At 38.0% G+C, this 16,525-nt stretch overlaps 1 protein-coding gene across 1 annotated transcript in view; it reads left to right on the top strand.

Annotated features, from left to right (window-relative positions):
* Positions 1–1,779: 1,779 nt before the first annotated feature.
* Positions 1,780–16,525, top strand: part of WDR63 (WD repeat domain 63) — a 123,433-nt gene continuing 108,687 nt past the window's right edge. Inside the window, 1 exon segment of the mRNA XM_027873926.1 lies at positions 1,780–1,861. The gene's annotated coding sequence lies outside the window, so the exon portion shown is untranslated.

The following is a 16,525-nucleotide window of genomic DNA, read 5'->3' as shown; positions in this document are numbered from 1 at the left end:
TGCCTCAGTTTCCTCATCTGTAAAATAAGCTGGAGAAGAAAATGACAAACCACTCCAATGTCCTTGCCAATAAAACTCCAACAACAACAACCCATAGAGGGTAGGCAGATCAAATCCAACAAGTATTTATTAAATGCTAGGCAATTTGGAATACAATGACTAAGTGGAAAACAGTCCTTGTCCTCAAAGAGCTTATACTCTTCTGGTTCTGGCAATAGGTTACAGCAGCACACGGGAGCATTCTTCTCCCCTATCTTTTTATTCTCCCCTATCTATTTATTTATTTTATTATTGTTATTTTTGTTTATTAACTGACCTTTACTTTATAAGAGACTCTTCCAGGGAAAGAAATCTCCGCAAAGGTCAGTATCTCACCTCTCTTCTCATTCAAGTGTCTGTCTCTGGTGTCTGGAAATCGCAAGAGAGAGCTTCTTTTTTCATAGTAAATAATGGTAGTTTTTGGCTTAGTGGGAATTTTTTGGGTGGTGGTTGTATTGGGTGGGATTTGCAGTGAGGACTGGTGATTTTACTTGTGCCAGTGAAGGTCCAATATGGAAACTCCCCCTAGCAATGCAGATCAGCAATTTGTAAGCTATGGTTATAGGAAGTTGCCTGGGGGTAGTAAGAGGTCAAATGAGTTGTCCAGGATTATACAGTCACTATGTGTCAGAGACAGAATGTGAACCCAGAACTTTTTGCAGCCACCACTGGCCCTCTCTATCCACTATAACACAAGACCTCTTGAATGGATGATGATGATAATAATAATAATAATAATAATAATAATAATAATAATAAATAGTAATAGTGGTGGTGATGATGATGACAATATCTTCACTATGATAAAAACACTATCACAATGATGATAACTATCTGCATAGAATCAAAAGCTTTAGGGGCATAGAGGCCTATTAGAAGAAATTAAAATTATGTAGGAAAAGGATGAGATATGTGTCATTCATGTTGTCCCATTTGCTACTAAGTTATCAGGAGCTGTTAAAATTTTCTTTGTATTTCAGGAGCGGTCCCCAAAATGCTGCAAAAGATGAGCTCACATCCCAATGCTATTCAATTACAAAAAGCAGTCATTTTATCCATCTACACAATAGTCTGAAGAACAAGCCAAGGTAACAAGCATTTATTAGGTACCTACTGTGCACCAGGCACAGGGGATACAAAGAAAGGAAAAAAAAAAATCTCTGCACTCAGGAAGCTAACTCAGGGGAGTCAACATGCAAATAAATACGTTCAAACAATACAGACAGGAGAAATTGGGAATAATTGCAGAGGAAAAGAACAAGGATTAAAGAGTCTGGGACTTTAGCTAAAATTTGAAGGAAGCCTGGGAAGGTTAAATATACAAGAATAATATAGGAGGATAGCGACTTTTCCCTCCATCAAAAAAGATAACAACAATACAATAATTTTAGTTATCATTCCTATCCTTTATATTTTTCTTAACTCTTCTATTTATTCCTCTGAAGCTCCGCACTTTAGCTCTTTTGTAGACCAAGCCGGCAATGGAAGGCCCCTTAACTCGCTGCTCCTACTTTGCAATTAACAATCACCGGCCTTGTGGCCCGCATTGCATGCTGGGCATTTGTAGTCCTAGTCTGTAGTCTGAACCTTGTCCAGACCGTAGCAACCAATCAGATGCCTCCTGTTGAAGGACTCTCCGGGGAGAGGCCAGGGAGTGGTGGTCCCTTCCTTAGGTACCAGTGGGACACGCCCCTATCTTCTTAGCAACCAATGCGTCCTAGCAACGGCCAGAGGCTGACAGTTTGGGACTTGTCTACACAGAGAGGGTCTTCTCTAAGAAGTTGACGAGACTCTTCCTTTCTCTCAATTGTAGCAGCCCCAGGTAAGGGAACTTATGGGGGTGGGGGGGGGAGGGAAAGCTTAAAAAAACTTTTTAAAAAACAATAATAACTAAGGGATAACTTTTAAAAATGACATCATTTGTACAAGTGCCATAAAGTTCACAAAGCACTTTCCTCACAGCACCCCAACGAAATAAGGAATTTAAGGTAGTTATTAGTAAGTTATAATTATTACTATCAGCTAGGTGATAGAGTGCATCAGGTGCTGGGGTGGGGTTAGAAAGACCTGGGTTTAAATTCTTTCTGTAACACTTGCTGTGTGACCTTGGGCAAGTCATTAACCTCTCTGAACCTCGATTAGATGAGATTGTGTATGTAAAATAAAAAGAAATGTATTATTATGTTTACTATGCCCGTTTTAAGGCATTCATACCAGCATTTATTTTGTTTTTAAAATTAAATGAAAAAAATTGAGGGGCAGCTAGGTGGCGAAGTGGATAGAGCACCAGCCCGGGAGTCAGGAGTACCTAAGTTCAAATCTGGCCTCAGACACTTGACACTTACTAGCGGTGTGACCCTGGATAAGTCACTTAACCCCAGTGCCTAGCCAAAAAAAAATTTTTTTGGACATTCTCCAGCAAACCCCCAAACCAACCACACTCCGTTTCTCGATAAATTGCTTCTCTATTGTTCACAGAAAGTAGAGATGTGTTCTTTGATCAAAATGAGCATTTATTAATAATAGCTCACATTTATGTAGAACTTTATGGGTTATTAAATTCCTTCTCATGAGATCCTTGTAAGGTAAGTCTTGTAAAAAAAAAAAACTGTTTCCTCCATTTTACAGATGAGGGAACTGAGACCCAAAAGGAAGAAGTGATCTTCCCATGGCCACACCTCTCAGAAATGTCAAAACTGGAACTGAATCCAGGTTGTCTCAATTCAGGTCCTGAAACTCCTCCCAGCACATACTTTTAAAATGCCCAGTGATGTGGTGAAATAGTGGACAGAGCGGAGGGATGGCAGCCTGAGTTCAAATCCTGTCCCAGACACTACCTCAGTGACTTTAAGCAAATCATTTCACTTCTTTCTGCCTCAGTTTTCTCTTTTGTAAAATAGGCATAATAATAATAATAATGATAATAATAACACCTAGCACAGAATTTTTGTGAGGATCAAATTAAATAGCCTATGTAAAGTGAGTCAGGAGGACCTGAGTTCAAATCCTGTCCCAGAAACTACCTGGATGACTTTGGGCAAGTAATTTAACCTCTTTCTGCCTCAGTTTTCTCTTTTTGTAAAATGGGAATAATGATGATGGTGGAAGTGATAATAATGATGATGATGACACCTGGCATAGGTTTTTTTTGAGGAACAAATGAACTAACCTATGTAAAGTGAGTAAGCAGGACCTGAGTTCAAATCTAGCCTCAGACATTTACTAGCTGTGTGACTCTGGGCAAGTCACTTAACCCTCTTTGCCTCAGCTTCTTCATCTGTAAAATGAGCTTGAGAAGGAAATGACAAACCGCTCCCGTATCTTTAACCCCAAATGGGGTCTTGGAGAGTCTGAAACGACTCAACAACAGCAAAAATGCGTGGCAAACTTTAAAATACCATATAAATGCTTGCTATTATTTTTAACATAAGGATGTTTGAGACATGGCTGTGTTCCCAAGGGGCTTAGAATCTTGCTAGAGACACAAAGCCAGCTCGACTCTGCAGCATAGACTATAAATACAGAGGAAGTTCAGGGAAGGGAGAGATGAGGGATGGGGTAGAGAAGACTTCATCAGGCACATAGGGCATGGGATGGAGATGGGGAGTGAAGATGGGTAGGATTCAGGGAAGCGACAGAGTAGATGAATCTCCAGGCAGTGGAACCCATGAGAGAAGCCATGGGAGAAAGCCCACAGCGTAAATGGAGGACTGGAGAAGATTGGGGAGTAGTAACAAAACAAGGCTACATGATCTGTGCGGGCCACATCATGGAGGTTTTTGGAAACCAAGCAAGAGTTTGAACATGAGGCGAGGCAGTAATATAGAAGCAAACAAACAAACAAAAAAGGACATGATGGATTGGAGGAGAAATAGTGTCTCAGGAAATGGTGCTGAGAAAAGAGTGAAAAGGGAGAATGTTGGGTATTCTCAAGGAAGAAATGATCAACAGGGTAGGAAATAGAAAAGGGAAGGGTCAGAAGTGATCCCAAGATTTCCAGACTACAAGAATAAAATAGCAGCAGTCATATTACTACTCAACTTGTTCAGTCATTTTCAGTTGTGTCTGACTCTCTGTGACCCCATTTGGGTTTTTCTTGGCAAAGATACTGGAGTGGTTTGCCATTTCCTTCTCCAGCTCATTGCACAGATGAGGAAACTGAAGAAAACAGGGCCAAGTGATTTGCCCAGGGTCACACGGCTAGTAAGTGTCTGAAGTCAGATTTGAACTCAGGTCTAGCACTCCATCTACTGTGCCATCTAGTTGTCCCTTGAAGCCAGGAAGACTCGAGTTCAAATCTGGCCTCAGACACTTAACAGCTGTGTGACCCTGGGCAAGTCACTTAACTCTGTTTGCCTCAGTTTCCTCAACTGCAAAATGAACTGGAGAAGCAAATGGCAAACCACTCCGGAATTTTTGCCAAGAAAACCTCAAATGAGCAGAAAAAGTCAAACACGACAGAAACGACCGAAAAACAACAACAACAAATCGTACAGATACGTCAAGGAAACATGAGGCCTGAGGAAAGGCCATTGGGTTTGAGAAGGACACCTTTGGTAAATATTTGAAACATGAATAATGTATATTAGAAACATAGACAGTGTAAATTTCACATCTTCCAGGGAACAGTTCCCTGGGATTTCAGTATTTATATAGAATCAAACCCAAAGTCCCATGATTTTTGTTCTGCATCCCTGAATTCTGTGTACATGGTTTGAGAGAAGGAAAATATTAGCAGAACAGAATAAAATGCCTCCAGCCCCCTGGTCAGTCTTAGAGCCATTTCTCTTCCTGTTGTCAGAAAAAATATCTGGATAATTCAGGTGAGAGGCACAGGCTCTGCCTGAATTATCTGACTGATCCCCTTAGTTACCAATTAGCTGCTACTTGCTCAGGGCAAGAGTGAGCACTGTAATTTTGGGGGGTTACACCAATTTATTAAAAATGAAAATGTATAATGTACCCGATGATAAGCAACATGAAACTGTACAAAGAATGACCAGCTACATAAGACTTTCAGCAGCATGTCAAGACATTGTCTCTATAATTGATTACCTCTAAAAAGAACATCGTATCCAAAAAAATACTACTGGAGATCACCTTAAATGTGGCCACATTTAATGGGTCAAAAATCTTTCCATGTAGTTTACGTCTTAATGCATTTATGTATTCTTAATTCCAGTACTTTCCCTCATTTAATCCTTCCCTATTTATCTTGTATATAGCTTGTTTTGTATACAGTTGTTTGCACGTTGTCTCCCCCACTAGACTGTGAGCTCCTCGAGGGCTGGGACTGTCTTTTGCCTCTTTTTGTATCCCCAGTGCTTAGCACAGTGCCTGACACATAGTAGGTACTCCATAAATGTTTATTACCTGACTGACTTGTTTTCTCCTTCATTAGATTGTAAGCTCCTTGAGGGCAGGGACTGTCTTTTGCCTCTTTTTGTGTCCCGAGTGCTTAGTATGGTGCCTGACACATAGCAGGTGCTTAATGAATGTTTATTGATTGACTGATTAATTTGAGGGCCTTGATTTTAACTGTCATTCTCCTGCTCAAAAACCTGCAATGGCTCTCTATTGTATGTTGCATCAATTAAGTTTTTCCTATTCAGAGGTTCCTTGGTGAAGAGGGACTTTTCATTCTTGGTACCAGTATCAACAGTGCCTAGAATAGTGCTTGGTCTGGAGTTGCTTCTTGATTGTACTTCTTGATTTATCAATCCCTCTTTTATACTTGCCAAGTTCTGTTTTGTATTATAGATATAACCTGTGGTTCAATCCCTTAAATCCTAGATTTTCGCAACCCAGATCCAATCCTGGGGGCAATGGCCAGATATCACTTTCCTTTGCTCATTATGGCTCCACTCAGAGTTTATTCTTGAAAAATTTCTGACTACAGCTTGTGTTTAGGTCCGCACATATGTAAGTAGTAGGCTCCTCAGCCTCCATGCAAGTATTTAAGTAATAACAGCTAACATTTATATAGTGCTTACGTGTACCAGGCCCCATGTTAAGCAGTGACACATATAATCTCATTTGATTCTATCAACAACTCTAGGAGGTAGGTGCAATTATTACCCCCATTTTACAGGTGAAGAAACTGAGGCAGATATAAATGACTTACCAAGGGGCTGTACAACTAGTACGTATCTGTGGCTTCATTTGAACTTGAGTTTTCCTGACTCTAGGTCCAGTACTCTATCCACTGTACCACCTAGTTGTCCCAATGTATATAATGAGTACAAAATGGTCTTTTTTGCACCCCCACAGAATATATAGAGAATGTAAGTTATTTATAGGAGTTCATAAATGACTTCAGAAAAAAACCCCACAAAGGATTCATAGTAGTATGTAAACAATTGATATATTTCTTCTACCTCTCTAGTGAATCCTACTTTTCCCCAGGAACCTAGTACACTTCTGCTTAATATTTGCACCCTGTGATTTGGACTCCTCAAAATGGAACCAAACAAAGCTCCCCAAATTTATAGTGCCACCATGGGGATCTGACTCCCCCAAAGGGAAAGGCATTTGGGTTATTTGATGGGCAGCTGCTCTACCTATTGGATCTGTACCATCCAAATAATTCATGATAATAGCAGAAAGCAAAGTACAGATCCCTTGCGCAGCTCATGTCATGGCTTTAGTCCCTCACAGATGCTCCTTCCAACACCAGGAGACAGACAGGCTTCTTCTCTCTCCAAAAGGCTCACTATCCAGGAAATTCCCCTTCTTTTGAGAGAAAAACAGAACCCTAACCTCTGAAACTTGGAATTATTCATAAGGCAGCCCCTGAGGCGGGTGTAGTCAATGAAAACCTCATTCTTTGGCCACAAGACCATCATCTGATCTTTGTTCCCACTTGTGAAAGTTAGCATGAAGAGTGGATAAGCCAATGGATTTGGAAAAGAAAGGAAACCCTTGGGAAGCTATTGCAGTAGGCCAGGCCAGAGATGGTAAGGACCTAGAGTAGAGAGGTAGCTACTTGATATGGAGAGTGGTCAGCATATCTGTGAGATGTGGAGAAAGAATTGAGAAGATTTGGCAACTGATTGGATATGTGAGTGAGTAAGTGAGAGCGACAGGTCAAGGATGACACCCAAGCTGAGTGGCTGGAAGTGAGGAGCCATCCTTAATAGAAAAAAGAAGAACATTCTTTGGTGAAGAAGTGAAATGTTATTCTCGTTCACTTGTGCAGCTCTTAGGATTCCGTTGGGAATAGAGGAAAAAGTTAATTTCTTAGCTAGAGTAGGCTAAGTGAGATGATAACCAGGGTTCTCAGCTTTTGCCATGATATTTCATTAATCATAAACTCAGGAGAAAGAAGCTCACGCAACTAAAATGCATGACAAGCAGAAAAACTTTATAATTTATGTTCAGCAAATCCAACTAGACTTTCTGGAGAGTTATCTTATCCATGGAGCGTATTTTCAAGTGACCAATGCCAATCAAAAAATTGGATGGGAAATGAATTTTTGGATAAACAAGCACCGTGGTTGAAACCGTACTCGTAAGCGTTAAGAACCGGTCATTTTCACATAGAAAATCATTTTCCTCTGCGCAGGTGCTGCAGTCAACTCGATAATCTCTCCAAAATACAAACGTGTCCTAAAGTGACCCAGTCTGGGCCGAGTAAGTCATTTTTCATCGTGGGTTAGACAACATGCACTGTACCGGATTCATTTAACGAACTTTCTCCATTTATGGCACCTAGCAACTTAGAGGCTCTGCCTGTTAATTAAGAATGCTCATGACCTTTAAAGCCCACAGTACAAACTGTGCTTCCTTTTCCCTTGGTGCCTGGTCAATAATTTTGACACAGAAAGCTGATTAATATTTGTAAATGAGAAAAGTCTACAGTGTTCCTGAAGCTGCTCGCCCTTAATTCATTTCCAGCGTCCTAGCATGTGTTGCTGGAAAACTGACTTCCTTTGCTTCCAGAAACTGTAAACAGACCGAAATTGCTGTCAGGCAGGGGTCCTTAACCTGGGGTCCAGGAAGTTGTTTTTTGAAAAAATATTTTGGTAACTATATTTTAATATAATTGGTTTCCTTTGTAATTCTATGTATTTTATCTGACATACAGTGAGCTTCCTCTGGCTGTCTCTCTCTGAGACAGATGTGCTGCATCTGCCCCTCAGGGTTCCAGGGCCCTCTGAAGGGTTGGTGTGTCTCTTCTCTGCTGCCATTGGCTCAAGCCCCTTCTAGCTGTGTTCTCCCTCTTCCTTCCCCTCTCACTCTTTGTTGACTAGTGACCCAGCTTTCTTTAACCATTTACCACTGAGTAGTTTTTACAAAGGGATATTTAATTTGAAGATATAGAAAGAGCAAAGTACAAATATTTCTCCCAGTGTTTTAAGGCCCATTCTCCCCTAAAGCATCTCAGGAGAGTAGGCTCGACATGACTCACTTTCTAAGTGGAATCCATCCCACCCAGTTCATGTCTAAAGGCCACATGGATCCTTATCTTGGCTACAGCTGGGCTGGCGTCCCGAAGGTCACTCCTTGCTCCTCAGGGCTTTGATACTGGACTGGCTTGAAGACCAAACTCTGGAACGTTGGGTGGGGCCTTTGGAACTCACAAGCGCCTCTCCCTTTTCTGGTCACCGTGAGTGAGGGGGTCATCAAACCTCACCAAGAGTGGTAAAATAAAGAACAAATGGATGAAGATGACGAGCCTTTTAGAAGGTGGCAGGCTGCAGAACCAGTCAGATAGCCTCATCTTCAACCAGCCAGTAGGAGCGAGCTATAGAACGTCCACGGGCACTTCATAGGCTCTCCACATTCCATGTCATCCCACTTCCCCAGAAGCAGGAAGCAGGATCCCCAAAGGGTCTAGCCATAAACATGCACAAAACCCCCACTACGTATGCATGCAAAAACATTTTTCTGAGATGTCTGTACATTTCACCAGAAGGCCAAAATAATACTACTGCTACTACATTTACATAATGCATCAAAATTTGCAAAGTGCTTTATATATGTTATCTCCCTTGATATAACAACTCTGTGAGGTAGGTGCCATTATTATCCCCATTTTACAGATGGGTAAACTGAGGTTGAGAGAGTGATTAGGTGACTTGCCCAGGGTCACACAGCTAGTACGTGTCTGATTTGAACTCATGAAGATAGTCTTCCTGATTTCAAGTCCTGCGCTTTGTGCACTATGGCGCCACATGTCTGTCCAACCTATACCTAATGAAAAATCTCTTCTATACCATAACAAATAAGGGATCATTGAGGCTTTGCTTGAAAGTCTCCAAAAAAGGAGACTCCAGTATCTCCCGTGGCAACTCATTCCACTTCTGGGTAGCTCTAATTGTCATGAAATTTTCCTTTCCATCAAACCTAAGTCTGCCTCTTTACAACTACGCTCTGAGACCAAGGACTACAAGTCAAAACCTTTGTGCATATGATGTCCTTTAATTGCTTGAAGACATCTTCCTTAATTCTTCCTTTCTTTAGGCTTAATATCCTGAGTTTCTTGAAGCCTTTCATTCTGTTTGACCTCTTTTGGACACTCTCCAACTTATCACTGTCCTTCCTAAAATGTGGTGCTAGAGTAAATATAATACACCAGATGTGGTCTGGCCAGGGCAATCCAATCCAATCCAATCCAATCTAACATGCACGAATTAAAGGCCTCCTCTGCTTAAGGGACTGTGCTAGATGCTGGATATACCAATGCAAAAGAAAAAAAAAAGTGCCTGTCTTCAAGAAGCTTATACTCTACTGAGTAGAGTACAATAGCATTGGCATCTCCCTAGTCTTGAGTGCTATGTCTTTTTAAATGTAGTCTAATATTGCATGAGCTTTCTTGGCCGCCATATTACATTGCTGATTCATATTGATCTTAAGACCCCTAGATGTTTTTCAAATTAATGGCTATCTAGCTATGGCTACCCTCCATCTTTTACTTGGAAAACTGATTTTTCTTACCCTAAGACAAAGCCTTTTATTTTAGGTTTTTTGTTTGTTTGCTTGTTTTGCCTTTTTTTTTTTTTTTTGCTTCTTTGGTGGAGAGGGGGAGGGAGAAGGAGCCATCTGAACTTGTAATTTCATTTGTTTAGGGACCTCCTGGTGTGGAAGCAACCACTGCTGCTGCACTGATAATTCTCTGTAATTCATAGTCTTAGAGAGTTACCTGGGATGTTTTGAGGTTAACTGACTTCCCAAGGTCACGCAGCTAGTACACATCCATCAGAATCTGAACGCATGTGTTCTTCTCCTTAAGGATCCAGATTGTATCCCCAGTACCTAGCATAGAGCCTGACACATAGAAGGCATTTAATAAATGCTTATTGGTTGATTGATGGATGGCTTCCTGATTCCAGGAGCAGCTTCCTATGTCCTATGTCATGTTGTATCTAATTTATTTACTTTTAAAATCATTTACGTTTATTATTTATTTAATTTATAATTAAAATTATATTTCATTTTATGGATTTTTCCATTTTTTTCTAGCCTATCAAGATATTTTAAAATCCTGACTCTGTTATCCAGGGTATCAGCAATCCTTCCTAGCCTTATATTATCTCTAAAACTGATAAACATGCTGTCTCTGCCTTTTTATCCAAGCCATTGATAAATTTGCTAAAATAGCATATGCCTGTGTCACTGAACTGGAAATGTCCTTCCAAATGGAAAAACCATTAACAACCATTAACAACTACTTTTTATATCCAGCCATTCAATTCATTTAGGAATCATTTATTTGTACAATCATTGAGTACACATTTATCCATATGGTCCATAAAAGTAGCATTGATAAACTTTGCCAAAAATTTGCTAAAATCTCAGTAAACTTTACCTACAGCATTCTCCTGATCTACAAGTTCAGTAACCCTGTCAAAAATAGAAACAATGTTAGTCATTGTAAATGCTTTGTGAAAATAATCTACAAATCCATTGAAAGTTCAAGAAAGGAATGGGCAGGCCATGTTTTCACAAATGGCCATGTTTTTACAGTCACGAAATTGACTGAAACATTTATTTTAAGGTTTAATACAATATCCTCCCTCATGTGCTTATTGTTTGCTGATTATAAAAAGCATCTGATTTGCTAGAGCAAAATGCATTGTCAAAGGCTCTTCTGTAACAAAGTGACTTCCATACCTATGTTGATAACATACAAGATGTTTTAAAATATATAATGACATGTTATATAATATATTACATACATTTGACATAAAATATATAACAGATATAACTTTGATTAATAACCCTCTGATTGTAAAAATGAATGAAAAGATAAAACAGGAAGACGTTTGTCAAAGGTGTTTATGTCTTTCCCCTCTTTCACTGCCAAACTCCTAGAAAGAATTATGATTTTCCCCTTCTATCATGTTAGCCAGTCTAATAGGTGTGAGATGGTATCTCAAAGTTTTCATAAACATTTCTCTAATCAATAATTATTTAGAGCATTTTTTCATATGACTATCTATAGCTTTGATTTCTTCTTCGAAAAACTGCTGGTTCATATGCTTTGACCAGTTACCAATTGGGGAATGACTTTGATTCTTACAAATTTGACAAAGTTCTCTATATATTTAAGACATAAAGCTTTTATCTGAGAAATTGTCTACAAAGGTTTTTTTTTTTCTGCTTTCCTTCTAATCTTGGCTAAATTGATTTTATTTGTACAAAAACTTTTTAATTTAATGTAACCAAAATTATCCATTTTACATCTCACAATGTTCTCTATCTCTTATTTATTCATAAATTCTCCCTTCTATAAGTCTGATAGATAATATGTTTCATGTTCTTCTAACTGACTCATGATATTTCCCTTATATCGAAGTCATGTATCCATTTTGACCTTATCTTGGTAAATGGTATAAGATATTGGTCTATACACAATTTCTGCTAGACTGCTTTCCAGTTTTCCCAACAGTCTTTTTTTAACCAAATAGTGAATTCTTATCCCCAAAGATCAAACACAAAGTTTCCATCTGTTCTATTTGTTCTACTGATCCACTTTTCTATTTCTTAGCCAATACTAGATAATTATTGCCTTATGATATAATTTCAGATCTTGCCAAACTTCCTTCCTTTACATTTTTCACTAATTCCTTTGATAGTCTTAACCTTTTGTTCTTCCAAATGAATTTTGTTATTATTTTTTCTAGCTCAATAAAATATGTTTTTAGTAATTTGATTGGTATGGCATTGAGTAAGCAGATTAGTTTGGGTAGAATTGTAATTTTTATGATGTTGGCTCTGCCCACCCATGAACAATTAACATTTCTCCAATTATTCATTATTTGCATAAAAAGTGTTTTATAATTATGTTCATGTAATTCTTGGATTTCTCTTAACAGGTATACTCCCAGGTATTTTATGCTGCCTACCGTTATTTTACATGGGGTATCTCTTACTGTCTCTTCTTGCAGAGTTCTGTTGGTGTTATATAAAAATGCCCATGACTTATGTGGGCTTATTTTATGTCCTCTTACTTTCCTAAAATTATTAGTTGTTTCAGTCAGCTTTTTAGTTGAATCTCTAAGATTTTTCAAGTGTATCATCATATCATCTACAAAAAGAGATAGTTTTATTACCTCCTTCCCCATTCTGATTCCTTCAATTTCTTTTTCTTCTTCCATGGCTACTGCTAGCATTTCCATACAATACTGACTAATTTTGGTGACAATGGGCATCTTTGTTTCACTCTTGATCTTACTGGGAAGGCTTCTAGCTTATCCCCATTACAAATAATGTTTGCTGATGGTTTTAGGTAGATGCTTCTTATCATTTTAAGGAAAAATCCATTTAAACTTATGCTTTCGAGTGTTTTTATTTGGAATGAGCGTTGCGTTTTGTCAAAAGCTTTTTCTGCATCTATTGATATAATCATGATTTTTGTTATTTTTGTTATTGATATTATCAATTATTTTAATAGTTTTTCTTATGTTAAACCATCTCTGCATTCCTGATATAAATCCTCCTTGGTCACAATGAATAATCTTTGTGATATATTGTTGTAGTCTCCTAGCTAGTATTTTATTTAGGATTTTTGCATCCATATTAATTAATGAAATTGGTCTATAATTTTCTTTCTCTGTTTTTGCTCTTCCTGATTTAGGTCTCAGAACCATATTTGTTTAATGAAAGGAGTTTGGTAGAATTTCATCTTTGCCTATTATTCCAAATAATTTATTTAATACTGGAATTAGTTGATCTTTAAATATTTGGTAGAATTCACTTGTAAATCCATCTGGTCCCATTGCTTTTTTCTTAGGAAGTTCATTTATGACCTGTTCACTTTCTTTTTCGAAAATAGGTGTGTTTAGATATTCTATTTCTTCCTCTGTTAATCAAACGGTTTATATTTTTGTAAATGTTCATCCATTTCATTTAAATTGTTAAATTTCTTGGCATACAATTGGGCAAAATAACTCCAATTAATTTCTTTGATTTCATCGTCACTAGTAGTATATTTACCCTTTTCATTTTTGATACTAGTGATTTGGTGTTCTTCTGTTTTTTTAATCATATTAACCAATGGTTTATCTATTTTACTTTTTCCCACAGAACCAACTCCTAGTTTTATTTATTAATTCAATAGTTTTCTTACATTCAATTGTATTAATCTCATCTTTAAGCTTTAGGATTTCCAATTTGGTATTTAATTGGGTATTTTTAATTTGTTGTTTTTCTAGTTTTTTAAATTGCATATACAATTCATTGATCTGCTCTTTATTTTACTGATGTAATCATTTAGAGATATAATTTTTCCTCTGATTCTTGCTTTTGCTACATTCCACAGGTTTTGGTATGTTGTCTCATTATTATTATTTTCTTTAATAAAATTACTGTTTCTATGACTTGTTCTTTAACTCACTCATTCTTTAAGATTTTATTACTTAGTCTCCAATTAATTTTTAATCTATGTTTCCATGGTCCCTTGTTAAATATAATTTTTATTACATTATGACCTGAAAAGGATGCATTTAATATTTCTGCTTTTCTACAATCAACTATAAAGTTTTTCCATCACACTTAGGTATCAAATTTTGTTTAGCCTTTCTTAAGTTGATAAACACCTTCTTAGTTTCCAGTTTAGGGCTGCTATGAAAAGAGCTACTATAAATATTTTTGTACATACAGTACTTATATATATATATATATATATATATATGTGTGTGTGTGTGTGTGTGTGTGTGTATGTATGTATATATTATGCGTGACTGTGTATAAAGTTTAGTAACTTTTAGGACATAATTCCAAATTGCTTTCCAGAAGTTCTGGACCAATCCACAGCGCCACCAATATTGCATATGTGTGGATGTTTCCCCGCAGCCCCTCAAAAATAAAGTTGATTATATTCCTCTTTGTAACATTTGCCAATATGACAGGTGTGAGGTGGAATCTCAGAATTGCTTTAATTTGCATTTCTCTGAGTACTAGTTATTTGGAGTCCTTTCTTATATGATTGTTGATAGCTTGGATTTCTTCCTATGAAAGCTTCCTGTTCATATCCATTGAACATTTATCTGTTGGAGAATGGTGCCTTGGTACCAGCAACACAAACCTTCCAATTACTTAGGTTTCCGGCCTTAGAATCATCTCTGACTCTTCCCTATTCCTCACTTTGTTATCAAGCCAGCTGCCAAGTCTTTTCAGTTCTGCCTCCAAAATATCTCTCGCCATCTTCATCTTCTCTCCATTCACAAGGCCACCCACCTTGGTTCAGGCCCTCATGACTTTTTTCTTGGACCACAGCAATAGCCTTCTGACTGTGCTCCAAGTCTACATTATTCCCCCTCTTCCATCTGTCCTCCACTCAGTTGCCAAAGTATTTTCCTAAAGAGTATGTCTGATAATGCCACTCTCTTACTCCAAAACCTCTAGTGGTTTCCTAGTGACTCAAGGACAAAATACAAACTCCTTACCTTGGCATGTAAGTCTGTTCCCACACTGACCTATTAGCCTGCTTCTAGCCTTACTTCACATCACTAGAATCTGCTCCCTAACAGATTAAATTGTCTCACAAAGGGAAAGTGTAAAGTGTTGGTAATGATCATCAATTAAAGATCAATAAGTAAATGCAAAGCTTCTCTGGAATCATACTGTAAGTCAACTGGGAAATAGTCATTAATGTGTAATTCTCACTGCCCTCTCTTTAAACCAGAACTTACATAGCTAATGTAAAATTTCGGAGAAAAGAGAAACTTTAACAGTTCGTGCAATCCACCCAGCAGGGGTCCTTCAAGTAAGGTCCTTCAACCTTAACAGATAACTTATTTTTAAAGAATTCTAGATAAAAGAATGCCACAACCACCTTGGTCCTTTAATAATGGAGGCCGAACAGAGAAGTAGCATTAACCTTAAACAAAACAAGGAAGTAGAACTTTGACCTCATCATCTTTTTCTTTTTGTGTTCCAGCACCTAAGGCCTACACTGCCCTCCCTTTGTCTTGTGGATATTTCTTTTTTTGACCTTCGTAACAGAGGACGTGTAATGGTCATTTGATGAAACCCGAAGCAAATTTTCTGTTTTTCCAATTTAATTCTTCATTCAGAGTAACTCAATACATAGTGTATTGTACATTACTTTTCTAAAAATAGCGATATGATTAATCTCAGAAGTATCTGTTTCTTATATTCATGTGATTTATTACTTAATTACTAGGATAGTTGAACTGAGTCAGAATTACTGATTTGAATTTATATCTAACCTAAAGTGTTTAGCAACTATGTGTTACATTATGCTGGCTTGCATATTAAATAACTGAGTTTTTCCCCATTAGCTAAATAATTTAGCCATATTGGGCAATTTCATTATTGTAAATGATATTTCAAGGGTGAATTTGGAGCTATTCCCCTCCTTTCTACTATTCCTATTAGATTTCCTCCTTCCTCCTCTTTTCACCACCCTCATGCTTCATAATTTCTATGGCTACTACTCTCTGGCTACTATCTCCTCCACCCACCTAAAACCAAGGGTAGATGGAGAAGAGAGAAATCACTGTGCCAAAATGTCTCTCCCACAGCTCCCTAACTCCGATGCTGGCCTGCAAAAAATCTAGGTCAAGCAAAAATTGTTTTCCTTATAGAATGGTGCCCCCAAGCTCCCACTGAAGAGATCATAGAACCATTGTCATAGCAGCTCCTACAGGGTCACTTAGTCTTTATTTCTACTTATGGGTTATACTAACTCAGCAGAGTATTAGAAAATCCTTCTTTAGTTCCATAAAAACAGCATTTACCTACAGAAGTATGCCACTACATCCCTCTAAAGTTACAGAAAGGTATTTATTCATTGGCTGATCAGTTACTCTGTTAGTTGAGAATCAATTCTTCAAGTGGGCTCTTATCTGCAGGAGTGGATTAGTCAGGCTGCCATGCTTTTCAGGTATTGGATGTGAGCCATCACACTAATGACTCATGGATTCTATAACCCCACATCAGAATATGGTCTTGGGTCAGGATAACTGTAGAGATTCGGATGCTTTCTGGAGATTTAATTGAATGCCAAGGTCATGAA

Source organism: Vombatus ursinus, unplaced genomic scaffold (assembly GCF_900497805.2).
Source record: "Vombatus ursinus unplaced genomic scaffold, bare-nosed wombat genome assembly UNPS02014803.1, whole genome shotgun sequence".
Classification (NCBI taxonomy): Eukaryota; Metazoa; Chordata; class Mammalia; order Diprotodontia; family Vombatidae; genus Vombatus; species Vombatus ursinus.
Note: the sequence above shows the minus strand (reverse complement) of the source record. Positions and strands in the feature narration are given on the sequence as shown.